General features: G+C 37.2%; 1 protein-coding gene across 9 annotated transcripts in view; it reads right to left on the bottom strand.

Moving 5' to 3' along the window:
* NCOA2 (nuclear receptor coactivator 2) overlaps nucleotides 1-16,643 on the bottom strand; it is a 298,233-nt gene that overhangs the window by 107,405 nt on the left and 174,185 nt on the right. The window lies entirely within an intron of this gene.

Raw genomic sequence — 16,643 nt, forward strand, 5'->3', positions numbered from 1 at the left:
ATGTCCCACACCGTAGTCACAATTTTGGCCTGATAATAAGTATAATCTGTATTTATTTACTATGAAAGAGGCAGACTATGAGAGGCAGGATAGCAGAGAAGTTAAGGGCCAGTATTCATGTCCAAGCTTTACCACTTTTAGCTATGTGAGGCTCACTTGAGACCAGGAGTTGGAGACCAGCCTGAGCAACACAGCAAGATCCCATCTCTATAACAACAACAAAACCCTAAATTCCAGAATCCTTCTCAAATGATACCTTATAGACATTCACTTTCAGTACTTCTCTCTGAACCACAATTCTCATGGTTTCAATCATGAGATGTAAGAAAAAACATTACACATCCAGTCTAAGCTTTCAACAAATGACCTAGGAGATTTTCACTCTGAAAGCAGCTTTCTAGAAGTCATACAAACTTAAGAAAGTTTCTATCATTAAAATATAGCCTTCAATATACAGTATAGCAAAATACCCTATACAGTAGGTATAGGTGGTAAGTTTTGCTGTTAAAATGGCTATTCTCCCCCCCCCCCACCAAAAGTATTGCTAAAAAGTATAGTATTATCAGAAAGATTAGAAAGCTTTCAAAAGACAATTAAAGGAAATGACTGTTTTACCTAAAGTCATATACACCCAGTTTGAGGATGATTTAACATTATTTGCATCATTTACCTGTGAATATTCCGAAATACATACGCGAACAACTGCAACACATGAGGGACAGCACTGGGACATAGGGACCAGAGGGAGGGAGATAAGGAGCCATTTTCTAGTCTAAGTATAGTAAAATCATTTGAGCAGACTGTTTATAATTTGCTTGTACCTACTCAAGGTTGGCTTAAAAACCACGCTATTTGTAGATTGAAAATATAATTTACTCTTGAAGTAAGTTATTTAAATGCCAAGTTTTCCCTTTTATTATGTAGTGGTATCTTAAACACATTTCCTCAAAATCTGCAACTTTCGGCTTGATGAACATAATTGCTTCCTTATATTTTTGTGTCTAATGCACATGTCCTCTTCTCAGAGCAATATTCCTGGGCTATGTGCCCCAGTACGCACCTCCTACCCACCTTTCCACCACCAAGGGAAAAGTGAGGTGGAGTCGGGAATGCCTCGCCAAGCCAAGGAAGGATGGCTGCCTCCTGGTAACCTCCAGGAAGTGCCAACACGCAGGGGTGCCCTGTCTAAATCATTGCAAATCACCCATAAAAACAAAAAGGAGACAGACCTGAGACCAAAATGGGGGAGAGAATGTAACACTGACACAGGAAAGGGAGGAGGAGGACGGGGGGTGACAGGCAGCTGCAGTCCTAGAGCAGACACATAAATTTATGCCCTGCGTTTTAGTGGGAGAGTCAAATAAATAACAGAAAACCTCATGAATGAGGTGCTCTAACCTAGAGGACTGTCTGATATTTCTGATGCCCTGTGTGAGGAGGCTGGGCTGGCAGCAAGTGTCAGTATTTCACACTGGAACAAGAGGTGGGGCCAGGTGAGTTCATTTCTCCGCCACTCAAAATACTGGGCAACGCAGAAGTGACGCAAATAAAAACCAGAGAGAGATACATAAGTTATAAAAATGACTTTCTTCTAGGTTATATAAATTACTTTTTCTATATAAATGTACATTCTAGTGTATATTCACTCATAGAGAAATATCTAAAATAAACGATATGGACAGAGGAATTTTGATGCACTTTTGTAGACTGAAGTTAAAAAATTCATTTCCAGAGTAAAGGCAGGAGATGGAAAATACTAAAAGGTAGCATTGAAGGTTCTAAAATTTCATTTGGTAACCAGCCCTAAATTAATAGTTTCTTATAATTGCTGCACACTCACATGAAATTAAAATTCTTAAGCATCTCACTCTCAATGCTGAAACTGTTTAACGTAAATCACAAAAACTGAAAATGACACAAGTAAACTCTCAGGCTGTATTTGACGGTAATTACAGTCATTGAGAGCAAACCAGTTTCTAACAGATGTTGGGGGTTGTGAAAGGACAAGGCTGAAAAAAAAGTTTCAAATCATCCATTCTTGTTATCTGTAACAACACAATAGCCCTGCTTTCACAGTGACCATACATCCTCCCTTACATCCCTTGGTATCAACTTGGATGAGCTAGACAGGAGGGAAGAGTTACAGCCTTATGATTAGTAAGTTTTATCTCTAAAAAGTAACAATATTCTGGGAGGGGTGAACAAAACCAGTTGAATCCTTAGCATAATGACAGAAAGCAAAATAAAATGTTAAACCTCAACACAACTCAAAAATGTACTCTTTCATGGGATTCACCAATATAACTTACAAGTTAACAAAGCTTTGCTCTCAACACAATCTCATACCATTAAAGCTTGTTAATCATCCATAATTTATGTAAACGATAATATGCATTTATCTTTTATCAGGACAGGCTATCTTCCAAACAAGGCTTGTAAAACTGCCAGATGCATTATATACAGAACAAATTCAGTTAAAGAATAAGAATACTACTGCTGCTGAACACCAAACATAATAAAGTGATCGAACATCTATCCCAATTGCTAGCTCCAATAACTGTTCTTAAAGTTAGGCCCTCTCTGAAATTCCCCAAGTTAGAAACGACATAGAAAGAGCTACCGGAAAACTTCTCTTATGAATGTCTACCTGAAGAAGACCTGCCTGATAAATCATCTAGCTCTTGTTATGAGAACAGAAAGACTCAGAGACTTCCGAGGTTCCTTCTGAACTCTCTTTACAATAGACATATGAAATTGTGTAACATGTAATCTAATCCTTTACAAACTTTTAAAACCAAGAAATGCTCAACCAATATTAAAAGTATATATAAAACCTCACTTAAATACCCTTCCATTTCTATTAAACTAAACAAAAGGACAATCTTTTAGAGCCCACTGTTTCTCAGAATTCCACCTCAATAGCTAAAGCTGTATCCACTATTGCTTTCCCACAAATGAAAACATTTGCTCATTCTAAACTGGCAACAGTTTTTTCTTCAAAGTATACTGTGTTCCAAGAGCGATCCCCTTATAAGCATAAAAGCATAAAAGCAAGATTTCTGGGCCAGGCTCTGATAAGTCTAAAAAACATAGTATCTAATGCTTCAATAAACAAAATGTGCTCTTTGGCTGTAGATGCCTGAGAAAGGTAGAACAGAAAGTAAGCCAAACTTGGGAAGTCAGTAAGATGATACAGAAGACATCCAATTGCTAGAGGAGGGGAAAGATCTCTTTTCAAATAGGGTTAATTGGTCGAAATTACCCAAAGCAGACATTATTTTGGCAAGATCCCAACTTCTGGCAACAGTTGAATAAATATTCTATGCAGGAAATATACAGACTACTCAGGGATATACTGTTGATTCATACAAAGAATCATCACACAGACAAATAAAATAGAAGTAGAACTATGTGGATTTACTAAATGCTAGGATGACAGCACATAGAAAATCAAACTTTGCTCCCCATTGGCAAACTAGTAATGCATTTAACAGTGATAGAGGACAGTATTTTTAAAATTTTTACTTAGTAAAATTATGTATTATTTCCACCCAAGTGTCATTACTCTTTTTTACTAGATCATAAGGTCTCTTTTAATTTCATCTTTACATAACACTGTAGTGCTTCCTGGTTTTCATACAGTAAAATTTTAATCTGCCTCACATACTATAATCTGTATCTATAGATTAATGTGCAGACTCATAAAACTTTACATTAATTCATATAGTAACAACAGTTAAGTTACCAAGATTTAGAGGACTTATTTAAAATAAATCCAGAAAAATCTAAAATTTGTTTTCAAATAAGTTCAGCTTTACTAGTTTAGATCAGTTTACTGTACATTTGCCTTTTTAAAATAACAGTAAGATAGACACAAACCACTATTATTAGGATATGATTTTTCAATACTAAAACACTAGCCATTTATCGTTAGGTAGAGGATTAAAGAGAGTGACATATCCTACAACTACAACTAGTCTCTAGGTAAAATGGTTTTAGCACCTACCTTCTCTTATGCTGTGTCTTAGTCCAGGAACAGTAATAACAGTGTATAAACAAATGTTTAAGCTAAAAATTTCTTCCTCTCAGTATCGTCTGCTCTTAGATTACTTTTGTATAATGGCCTTAAAGTGGTATATTAGATAGTAACTAGAAGACATATTCCATTTTCTGACTGAAAGCCAATAATACTCATGAATTTTTTAGCTGAAAGACACTTCAAGATGCCATTGGGAAGACTGTAATAAACACATTAGGCTGCAAACGGGCAGCAGCAGCTCTTTAACACATGCTGCAATAATCAAATAAATGGCTACATTCATGTTCACTGGTTACACAAATATTTTGCTGTAACATATCCATCATCTGCCTCTCTCCTAAAGAAGGGGAAAACCTCCTTAAAAGTCTTATCTTAGCAAAATTCAGGGCAGAATACATAAGTAGCAGGGAGCTGTTCTAAACTATCATTACCAACATGGGGGAAAATGTCTAGTCTGACATCAGTGGCATATGATGGTTTCTACTTTCTGAATTCTCATAGGCCAAGTTCCTTAACATAGCCTGTCACTGGACTGCTTATATATCGACATCAGCTGGTGCGATATGGCCAGGAATAGCAAGACTAGGTTTTAATAAGTCCTCAGATAAGAAAACATCGCGGGAAGAAGCTGCATTTCTTGCATAATGTAAGCATTTTCTCTCCCCTTCAAAAAGAGTGTACTCAGTGTCTTTTTATTATTCTGAAAACCAGTTTTCACCAAAGGCTTAGCATTCTGGAAAGAAGTCATCAAACCAAGGACTACAATGTAGTACTTGTGCTTGAGTTTCATAACTTGTCCAGACTAAAATTCAATTATCTTTCTTTATTCTGAAACCCATTTTAAATTTTGTTATGAGATTTAAAAAATGACTTTCCAATTCATGAGAAAGTTAACTGGCAAGGGCAAGGCAGTCTGTACCTATACAAATAGTGTTTTTTTAATCATTTGAGTTGTCAACAGTTCTTAAATAAATGAGACTTCTCTCTCATAGCATAATACGTTGTTTAGGTTTTTTGCTAACATTTATCGAAGACTTATTATGAGTTATGTTACTTTGCACATATTTCCTTGCTTAAAAACCACAATTTGATATGTATATATACATCTTATAGATTATATAACCTCTCTGACCTGTTTCCAGTAATTTGCCTAAGTCACACAGATCATGGGTGTAATGATAATAACCATCATCTATGGAGTGTTTCTACATTGGTTGGCATTTTCTACGTACTTTACCTGTATGCACTCCTTCAGTTCCTGTAACAGCCTAATTATCACCATTGTATAGATGGGGAAATTGAGGTACAAGAGAAATACAGTAACTTGAAAAAGGCCACACAGGAAATCTTGGAGTTCATGAATCCAAACAGTTCCTCAATTCTTAACCACTGTAATGTGGGCATTAAAGGTTCCTATACTTTGATACTTTCACTGAAGAGAGAAATTTATAAACTAGTGTATACTATAGGAAGCAGTATATTTTAACTTAGTAAACAGTGACTATGTAATTTGAAAGCACTTTTCTTTTTCTTAAAAACAGTATCACTGTGAAATGTAAAACACTTCTTTCTGTTAAACAGTGTGTATGTTAGAATCATGTATCCCTTTATTCAATAAATAACTAATGCTCCAGGCACTGCTGCAGACACTGGAGAGAAAGTCATGACAAAACAGCTACCGATCCCTGTCCTCCTGCAGCTCACATTCCAGCGCAGAAAAGATATCACGCTCAGCTCATGCACAATTATTCCCCGAAGATAAGCAAATATTTTTGTTATTATTGAATTTATTATGAAGTTGGTAAGACAACAACTAGAAATTTTATCTGGCATACCAAGAATGCTCAGTTTCACTCAAAACAGTAAAAACCTTTCTTCTGTTTCAGAAATGGTAACTGGTTAATTTAAAAAGTCAGTTATGAAGGGTAATTGTAAAAATGATACATACCACTTTAATAATTTCCTTTTAACTTTAAACACAAATGTAACTTTGACTCTCAGTCTCCATTGGTGTTTCACAGTGCTTTTCTTGCAAAAATCATACCTATAATTTATCATATAAATAGTGGACAATAAAACCAGTCTCTACTCTCCAATTTGTTTATTTAAAACAGACCTAGAACTTATAGACACTTAGATTTCTTTAAAGTGCTTATAAGGTACAGATTTGTATGATTTTTTCCCAGTGTATTAGACATGTGTTATGTGTCCTATACACCCATTTGGCAGCAATGTTTGTTCATTTCACTTTGAGTCTCAGTTTTCACAGAAACAAATGTATCTTTTCAAACTCACACTCGATACGTTACATATATTTAATTAAATTATGTCATTATAATAACAAGTACAACTGGCAAAAACTGTCTGGAAACAAGAATCTGGCTCTCGGTAGGCACACAATATCATGGCTAGGTGCAGAGTATCCCACCCCCGCCCCGCTTCTCCCTGTCCTCCCGCTCCTCTGTTTCCCTACCCCTATCCTCTCCTGTCCAGAGTGGGACGTACTGAAGTTGCCCATCATCCTGAGACTCTCAGACAGTGGCAGCATCAGGCCACGATTTATTAAGGGGGAATGCAGATCTTGGGGGTATTCTAGTCTATCAGTCCAAAGGAGGTTTTTTTTTTTTTTAAATCAGAATTTACACAAACCCAAACTGAGGGTAGAGGTCATTCAATCATTCAACAAATATTAGTGAATACCTATTATGCGCCAAGCAAAGTTCTAGTTATTGGAGAATATAGCAATAAACAAAACAGACCAAGTCAGTGACTCTTATATTCTAATAGGAAAGTAGGGAGACAGTGCGGAATAGTAAAACAAAAATATTTACCACATCAGATAGTGATTAGAGATATAAAGAAAAACAAGGTAGGGCCGGGCGCAGTGGCTTACGCCTGCAATCCCAGCATTTTGGGAGGACGCAGCAGGAGGACCATGAAGTCAGGAGTTCGAGACCAACATGACCAACATGGTGAAACCTGCCTCTACTAAAAAATACAAAAATTAGCCAGGCGTGTTGGCGCGTGCCTGTAATCCCAGCTACTCAGGAGGCTGAGGCAGGAGAATCACTTGAACCCACAAGGCAGAGGTTACAGTGAGCCGGGATCGTGTCATTGTACTCCAGCCTGGGCGACAGAGCAAGACTCCATCTCAAAAAAAAAAAAAAGGAAAAAAAGAAAAACAAGGCAGGAAGATTAGGATAGAGCATAATGTAGATGGGGTGAGGGACACTATTTTACATAGGTAGCCAGCAAAGTCTTCTCAGATGGGTGTTATCTGAGAGCTTTCTAACAGATCTCTAAGATTCATAATATAATTTCTTTAATATGCAACCATTAATCATATGAAAAGCTGTACAACGTTGTAGCTTAGATCACATTCTCTGGTGTCGACTCTGGCTGGAAATCCCTAGAACACCACATATATTAGTTATTTGACCTGGGGCAAGTTATTTAATTAACCTCTTTGGAGCTCTGTTTCTTCATTTGTAAAACTGGAGCAATAATACATACCTTTATAGGCTTGCTGAGAGCATGAAATGTAAAGGGCACAGAAGAGCAGCTGGCATATAGTAAGGGCTTATTTAATAAACATAAACTGTTATTTGAATTTAATAGACTATAAATGTTAACAAAATAATCTAAACTGATGGTGAATTTGGAAAGAAAAATTAAACAGAAAATTAAAGAACTAAAAATTAAAACAGAAAAGTTATCAAAATATTAGCAATTAAAGTATTTCAATAGGTACTATGGGTGTAATTTAATTTTTGTATTTTCCAAATTCCCTTTCATTAACACATCAGACTTTTGTGAGTTTATACTAAGAACAAAGAAAGAAAGAAAGAGGAAAGAACAGGAGGGACAGAGGAAAGAAAGAAGAAAAGAAACGAAAGAAAGAAGAAAAGGAACGAAAGAAAGCTGACTGTGCTGCTGGGAAAAACAAACTAAAACCTAGGCAAAACAAACGGAATTTTTAAAGTAACCTGCTCTTTGGAATATAAACTGTAAGTGTATGAATTGTTTACATGCATATTTACAGAAAAATATTGCAAAAAATGAGGTAAACCTATACAGTACTAAGTGGCATAAAGACTGCCTACAATGAATGAAATGAGAAATCAAATCTCATTTTACTGGTGTTAGCAATAAAATTTCAAGTAAAAATTATTTTCTTTGGTAAACCAAAGGATATTTCTATAACAATTTCCAAACTACTAAATCTGTATTATAACTATACTTAAAACTTAGGGTAAACTTAAATTTACCCCAAGTTCTTCTGTATAACATAGACAGATATTTAGGTATTTTAGAGTCACTAGCATATCCGACGTTCTTTAACTATATGGACCGCTCATGTTTTTTTCTTCTACCGACTCTTTCAGAGCAAGAAATATATCTAAATCACAAGAGCTTTCCAGTAAAGGTTACTAAAATTGCCCTTCTTCCTCAGAAAAATCTGGTCTATCCTTCCAAAGCAGCTCAGAGCATACTCCCTTTACGCAGGCTTCATTGAGTCCACCAGGAAGAATTAAAGGTTCCCTTTTACTTGTTCAAAGCCCATGGTACATTAAAGTGAAAGTAACACTTTTTTTAACGCCTCCTGATCAGCTGCCTCTTTCCCAGGAGAGGGTCCAGGGTGTTTGTTGGCACCCACAGTCCCCATGAGGCAGCCATTTGTGGGCCCCAGGCAGGTTCATGCTGCTGCCTCCCACTCCAGTTTCTCTGTGTCAGGGATGGGCCTTAAGAAACTCACTCCTTCCCTTTTGTCCACTATCACTCATTTAACTCCAAACTTTCCTGTGGGTTCTTTACCTCGATCAAACAGAAAAGCAAAGTGGAGGCAAAACTTTCAAGCATGTGGCATGAAAAAAGTACAGGACCCAAATTTAATAAAGGCTTGTGGTTTGAGAAGAAATAAGGGACATAGTTATAGGCTTTTTTGGCAGCGTAAATAATATTTCCTTTCTAGGGTGACGGTGTAAGAAGTATTCTTATGAAATACTTTTTTATGCTCTTCTCTCTATTTTCTACAGGGATAGAAAATAAAGAAGGAAAAATCTAGTTTGGGAGGACCTCTGAATCATTTTCTTACCATACGAATTCCTACAAACTTACTCTTGGTCAGATCATTACAATAATTCTTAACACTATTTGTTATGAGGCAATGGTTGACATTAATAACGAAAATCGCAGCTCTAGATTAACAGAAGCTCCCCTGCCCCAAAAAGATACCAATTTTGTCTCATAAAAATAAACCAAATTAGGCCAGGTGCGGTGGCTCATGCCTGCAATCCCAGCACTATGGGAGGCCAAGGGGGGCGGATCACCTGAGGTCAGGAGTTTGAGACCAGGCTGGCCAACATTGTGAAACTCCATCTCTACAAAAACACAAAAAAATTAGCTGGGCATGACTGCACGCACTTGTAATCCCAGCTACTTGGGAGGCTAAGGCAGGAGAATCACTTGAATCCAGGAGGTGGAGGTCGCAGTGAGCCACTGCACTCCAGCCTGGGCGACAGAGTGAGACTCCATCTCAAAAAAAAAAGCCAAATTAAGCATTTTTATTTGCAAATAACACATACCTACAGAATGTTTACTGAGAATTACTAGAACTTAGAAAGTTTTTATTTAACAAAAATTCATTATATAAATGGAATTTGAAAATTACGTTGGCACCTAAAAATGTCAGTCAAAACCCTTAACCATTTTTTCTCCCTCAAATGACGGATTTTGGTAATCATCAAAACCAGCCATTCTGTAAGATCATGATTTATATTTTAGCTCTTTTAAGTTTCAAACTTGAGACACAGGCAAGTAGCTGTCAGCAAAAGCATAATCATATTGCTATCACTGGGATTGTACAGTGGAATCTAATTCTCTGACCTCAGTGTCAGAGGCTGGGGGACCCTCTAGTTTTGGCAGACAAACTTTGTGAAGAACATAGAATAGCCTTGGCAAACTGCCAGTGGAGGGTTTTCTCCCCTTTATAGCCCCAGATGGAGAATTATTATGCTTTGTGGAACTAAATATGTAATTAGATTCAAGAATGGTAGCTTCTAGTTACCCCTTGAGTAGTTAATAAGAGTGGTCTACAATAGGCATTAAAAAGATTAAAGAAAATTCCTTCTATTTTGTATGTTGCTCTTTCTTACAAATAGTCCGAAGACGTTTTTCCACTGAGAGAATAAAGAACAACTGTTTATAAAAGCTACACCTATGGATAAAGATCTCTAAGACTGCTGCACTCTATTTAGCTATAACTAGCAAGTAATAAAGCATGGAAAGAAACTTAAAAGAAATTGAGATAATTGCTTGACACCTCATAGACAGCTAGCTATATTATATTCCTTCCGCCTGATACTAAAATAAAATGGATGATAATCCATCAAGCTGAAATTTAAGCCCTGGTTCTAGCTGGGATAGAATGATGTGGAGAAAACTAAGCTAGCTCTCAGAGACACCACGACACAGTATATACGTGTTCATAGCATGAACATACGATTTCTTTAGTTGGTATTTTCTTTCAAGTCAATGTTTCTGAACCAACAGCAGTGACTATTCTACTTACAGCAAAAATATATTTGAACAATCTAATGTTACATATGGTTAAGTTTCTAACTAATATAGGTCTCTTTTGGTTTAAAATAAAGCCTAAATTACAGGCTTTTAACTTAAAAATCTATTTGCATTTATTTTCTTCTGATATTGAATTCAACTGTACTGATAATTATTGAGTAGCTGCTAAGGGCAAATTACTTTGCTCTATGGACACTGCAATACAGTCACTGAGTAAATAACAGAATTTGATCTCATGAAATGCAAGATTTAGGAAGAAGATACAAGTATGGAATTAATTAACATAGAAGACAGTATACATAAAAAGTACAAAGTGCTAACGAAGGAAAAATTACTTCCTTCATTAGGAAGAGTAGACAAAGGTTTTATGAATGCCTGAGCTAGGTTTTGAAGAATGGGTATAATCTTCCAAAGTGAAGCGGAGATGGGTGAGCATGTATAAGAGAACTTCAGGGCACCAAAGTGGTACAGTTACTAAAGAGTGAGGCAATGCTAGAGTTGTTGTGGGGAGCCTGCATGCTGAGATGACCATGGGACCTGGGGATTTGGGAGTATGGATCCTTCCCCTCCTCGCTTTCCTCTTTCTGCCAGGCCCTGGACTGAGTGCCAACGGCATCCTACCTGAGCCAGCACGACCCGTGCTTATCAAAGAGTCACCTGGGAACTGTCAGAAATGTACTCTCTGGCTCTGACCAGACCTTCTGAAAGGAGACTTTGGAGGTGAAACACAGCATCGGCTTGCCAAGCCCTTCCCATGATTCTGATGCTTGCTGAGATGTAAGTTGGAACCCCTGCCCTAAACTTTAGAAAGAAATTGTCTTGCTCTATGGGTGACCTGAAATCTGACTAACACATAGTGATTTTCTTCCTCTTTGAGGGAGAAGGAAAAGAAGAGATAACGTAGAGTATATTTAATTCATTTAGTTCATTTATTTACCAGGTATTTAGTTAGGCACTTACTTTGTAGAGTCTGAAAACCTTAACTCCCAGAATAAGGAGTAGCTCTTGTCAATTTAATAAACTGTGAGTACAATGAAAACTTTTGAGCTGAAGATGGTAAAGTCACAGTTACGCTAGGAAGATTAGCATGGTAGCAGTCTAAATGATGTTTCTGGCAGTGCAGGGAGGAGAGACTGGAAAACCATTAATAGGATACTGCAAAAGGCCACATATTGTATGGCTGCATTTATATGAAATGTCCAGAATAAGCAGACCCGTAAAAACAGAAAGTAGATTGGTGGCTGCCAAGGGCTGGAGGGAAGGGGAAATGGGGAGTGACTGTTGAGTATAGGGTTTCTTTTGGGGTTGATAAAACTGTTCTGAAATTAGATCATGGTGATGGCTGCACAACTTGCAAATAAACTGAATACTCCTGAATTGTACACTTCAAAAAGGCTGAATTTAATGTGAATTATATCTCAAGAAAGCTATTATTTAAAACAAAACAAAACAAAAAGAACAAAACCAACAAACTTAACCTGGCAACACTGTGCAACAGATAAATGGATAGTTTAAAAGTATTTAGAAAACACACTGGGGATATGAGCAAGGACTTCTCCAGCAACATTCATTCCAAATGAGTTTTCCTTATTCTTTTTGCTAAAGAGATCAGAGTAAGAATTTTAATTTTTTAAAGCTTACTTTTTGCTTAATAAACATGCTCCTAGTATACAATTTAGAAAACACAAAAACACAAAATAGAATAGCACATATTCCTACCACCCAGAGAACAACCAATGACTTAAAAAATTTCCTGCTCAGTATTTTAAAGTGTATGTGTGTATACAATCAAGCACAAACTGTATATATAATTTTATACCTGGGTCTTTGTTTTCTTAATGTTATCCACTAAAATTTTTCCATGTCATTAAATGTCTTTATAATTTTTAATGGCGCTATGATATCCCATCATATGAATATACCATATTTAACCATTTGTTTCCATTTTTGCAACTATAAATAACTCTGATTAATATCTTAAATATGTCTTGATCCACATTTCTGATTATATACCTACAATAGTCTTAGAAATGTAATTACTAGATCAAAGGGTCTGATCATATTTAATCCTATTTATGTACTGTCAAACTGCTTTCCAAGAAGACTATTAATTTACAACCCCCTCAGCAGAGTATGCGAGTTCCCTTCTCACAATTCATGAGTATTAAGATTTTTTTAAAATGCTTTGCTAATTTAAAGATTATGGTGTGACACTGTTTTACAATTTAAACTGATTCCTAGTAATTGAGTATCTTTGAATTGTTTTAGCACTTCATTTCTCCTCTGATGAAAGAATGCTGAGTCAGGTATGCCATATGTTGAGGTCGGCTAGGCATGTGATGTAATGCTGTTGTGCAGATGAAAGCAAAACGTGGGTTCCACTGGTGGTCTTCAACTTTGGCCGCTAATCAATCACCCAAGGAGCTTTTGAAACCACAGTTTTCCTGGCTCCGCCCCAGACCAACTAAAGCAAAATCCCTTGAGGAAAGACCCTAGGGGATCAGTTGAAACCTACTGGGCTGGATGACAATGGAGAACTGAGTCAAGGCTGGTGGAATAACATGCTGGGTGTTAATAGAATATTAATCCTGTCTGGTTCTCCTGAGAGGCCACCACTCCCCTGCAGTCCACTCCAGTGGAAGCTGCTGTCCTCTCATTACACAGGTAGTAGGGATAGTACGTGGGGTCACCCTCTCCTCACTCTATTACAAAGATGCCCTTATATAAAATCTTTCCCCCTCTGAAAAGATCCTCTCTCTATCAGTACCATAGAACACCTCTATCTATCTCCTAAGTTTACCAACATGCAGCTTAATCCCCCACAGTTACTGAAGAATTCTGCCATCAGACTAGCGCTTCCTCTATAGCTCAAATTTGGTCATCATTCTGAGTAATTTCAAAGACTGTGTGGATGAAATAATGAGTATCCCCCAGGTCCTTGTCTGTCAACTCCAACAAACTTCACCTCCCCTCTACTTCAGCCGCTGCCTTCTACAATCATGCTGTGAACCTCGTTACCACGCAGAACTGTTCCCATTTGAACACCATTTTTTTGTCCACAAACTCCTAAGCACACTAGCTTTCATACTGTCTTCCTCCACAACAAACAGTCTTCAGTGTACTCCAGTCCCCTGCCCCTTTCCGTCATTCTCGGCTAGAGCCACCTGCCCACCCGCAGCCACCTCCGTTCCCTTTCACACCCTCCTCTCACAGAACTCTTTCAGCAAAACTTCATTTCCAAGTCTTTCTACCATAAGGGGAAGCTGAGCACTGATGGAGAATATCAAGCAGCTAAGGGCAGAGTGGCCCCACAGATTTCAGGGTTTCTAAAACTGCCCAGGCCCTTAGTCCTGCCTGTCGATCCTTGACTTTGTTCTCAGCTTGTTCTACTGACCTCAACAATTATTTCCAGCTTTTGCCACTTCAGCAAACACCCGTTCAATTTGATTTTCCTCAACTTCCCTTCTTCCTGCTTAGAAAGACAGCCACCTCCATCTTCAACATCACTGGTGTCTCAGAGAATGTGTGATCCTTCTGTCTGTAAATACTAACTACTCCAACCCCATTTCTATTCCCCTCCTCACCTTGTGAGACCCTGCTGCAATAGTCACAGCTTCTCATTTCAACCTCTTCCTCTCTACTGAAAGCACACTCAGGTCATTTCCATCCTTTACAATAAAAATGTTTAAAGGATGAGCTTAAATTCCTCTCCAGCTACCACACAATCTCACATCTTCCTTCACATCAGACCTGTCTAAAGAATACAAAGGTCTGGGATTCCTTTATCTCCAAACACTGGGGACCATATGATCATATGATTTAGAATTTACACACACATATACATATATATACACATATATACACACATACATACACATATGCGTGCATATATATATATATATATATATATTTTTTTTTTCATTCTAGAAAGGTAATACATGTCAGCCAGGTGCGGTGGCTCATGCCTGTAATTCCAGCACTTTGGGAGGCCAAGGCAGGCAGATCACAAGGTCAAGAGATCAAGACCATTCTGGCCAACATGGTGAAATCCTGTCTCTACTAAAAATACAAAAATTAGCTGGGCAAGGTGGTGCACGCCTGTACTGCCAGTTACTTGGGAGGCTGAGGCAGGAGAATCGCTTGAACTTGGGAGGCAGAGATTGCAGTGAGCTGAGATCGCACCACTACACTCCAGCCTGGGTGACAGAGTGAGACTCCGTTTCAAAAAAAAAAAAAAATAGATAATGCATGTCATATATCATATTTCATTATAACCCCAGAGGGATCTACAGAAGCATTCTATAATCAAATTCAGTATTATTTCTGCAGTGAAATGTATGAATATTCACACCAAATGAAACAAATGATGATTATAAATCATCTCACATCCATTCAGGTCAGGTTTTACCACCAAATGAATTACAAAAAGTCTTTCCATTTTAGTGTGCTGAATTTTGAGATTCAAATAAGGGAATACAGGCATGTAGATTATTCTCCTATTCCCTTCTACTCACTGTATGACCCAAAGATATTGTATTCCCTATTACCCCACTAAATCTGCCCTCCCTAGTCTTCCATGATATTCAAATGTCAACCTACAGCAATTTGGGCATACTATATGTTGTTATCAAACTTTCTGCTGTGTTTACCACACTTAAAAATCACACCCCTTTTGTGGTTCCTCCTTTAACCTCTCCATTTTGTGGCTTTCATGACATAACAATCTATAGGTGCTCCTCTTACATAATGATTCTTTTTCAATCTCTTTCATGGGATCTTCTTCCTCTTTGAAGTTATCCGGGTTTCCATCTGTCCAATTCTCTCCTCATTCATCTCTATTTAAAAAATTATTTTTAACAGCTTTACTGAGGTCACATGTCATAAAATGCAGCAATTTAATGTATACATTAAAAAGCAGTTTTAGTGTATTCACCATCACCATATGTAATTCCAAACCATTGTCGTCACCCCAAGAGGAAACCCCAAACTCATACAATTAATCCCCATTCTCTCCTCTACTAGCCCCTCGCAGCCACTAATCTACTCTCTATCTCTATGGATTTACCTAATATGAACATTTCATATAAACAGAATCAAATATGGCCTTCCATGTCTCGCTTGTTTCATTTAGCATAATGTTTTCAAGGTTCAGCAATACTGCTGCACGTATCAGTACTTCATTTCTTTTTAAGGCCAAATATTCTATTGTATAGCTATACCAAATTTTGTTTACCCATTACTCAGTGAATGGACATTTCGGTTGTTTCTACTTTTTGGCTATTATGAAGAATACTATCATGGACATTTGTGTGCAAGTTTTTACACAGATATATGCTTTCCATTCTCTTGGATATACAGCTAGGAATGGAATTGTTGAGTCATATGGTAACTCTATGTTTACCTTTTTGAAGAACTGCCAAACTACTTCCCAAAGTTCTACACCATTTTACATTCCTACCAGTAATAAATGAGGATTCTTTTTTTTTTTTTTCAAATCTTCTCCAAACCTTGTTATTTTTGTTTTCCTTTTTAAGTTATAGCCATCCCGCAGTATATTAAATAGTATATCTCATTGTGGGTTTGATTTGCCTTTCCCTAATAACTAACAATATTGAGCATCTTTACTTGTGTTTATTTGGCTATTTGCATATCTTCTTTGGAGAGGTGTCTACTCAAATCCTTTGCCTGTTCCTAAAATTAGGTTCTCTAGTAATTGATTCTTAATAGCTTTTGGGGTTATGAACCTCTCTGAGTATCTAATCAAGGTCAAAAAGTAAAAGCACACACATACAGAATATGACATACAATTTTTCCAAAATGTCACTAACTCATTAAGACCATTTATGGATCCTCCAGATTAAGAACCCTTGTTCTATACCATAGGTTCTCAACCATGGCTGCAGATATAAAAACCACCTGATTTTCATTTTCCATTGCCATATGATCCATCAATTCTACCTCTAAGTATACATCCAAAAGATGTGAACTTTATGTGGGACTCAGACATATATACATCCATGCTCAA

Source organism: Piliocolobus tephrosceles, chromosome 7 (genome assembly GCF_002776525.5).
Source record: "Piliocolobus tephrosceles isolate RC106 chromosome 7, ASM277652v3, whole genome shotgun sequence".
Taxonomy (NCBI): domain Eukaryota; kingdom Metazoa; phylum Chordata; class Mammalia; order Primates; family Cercopithecidae; genus Piliocolobus; species Piliocolobus tephrosceles.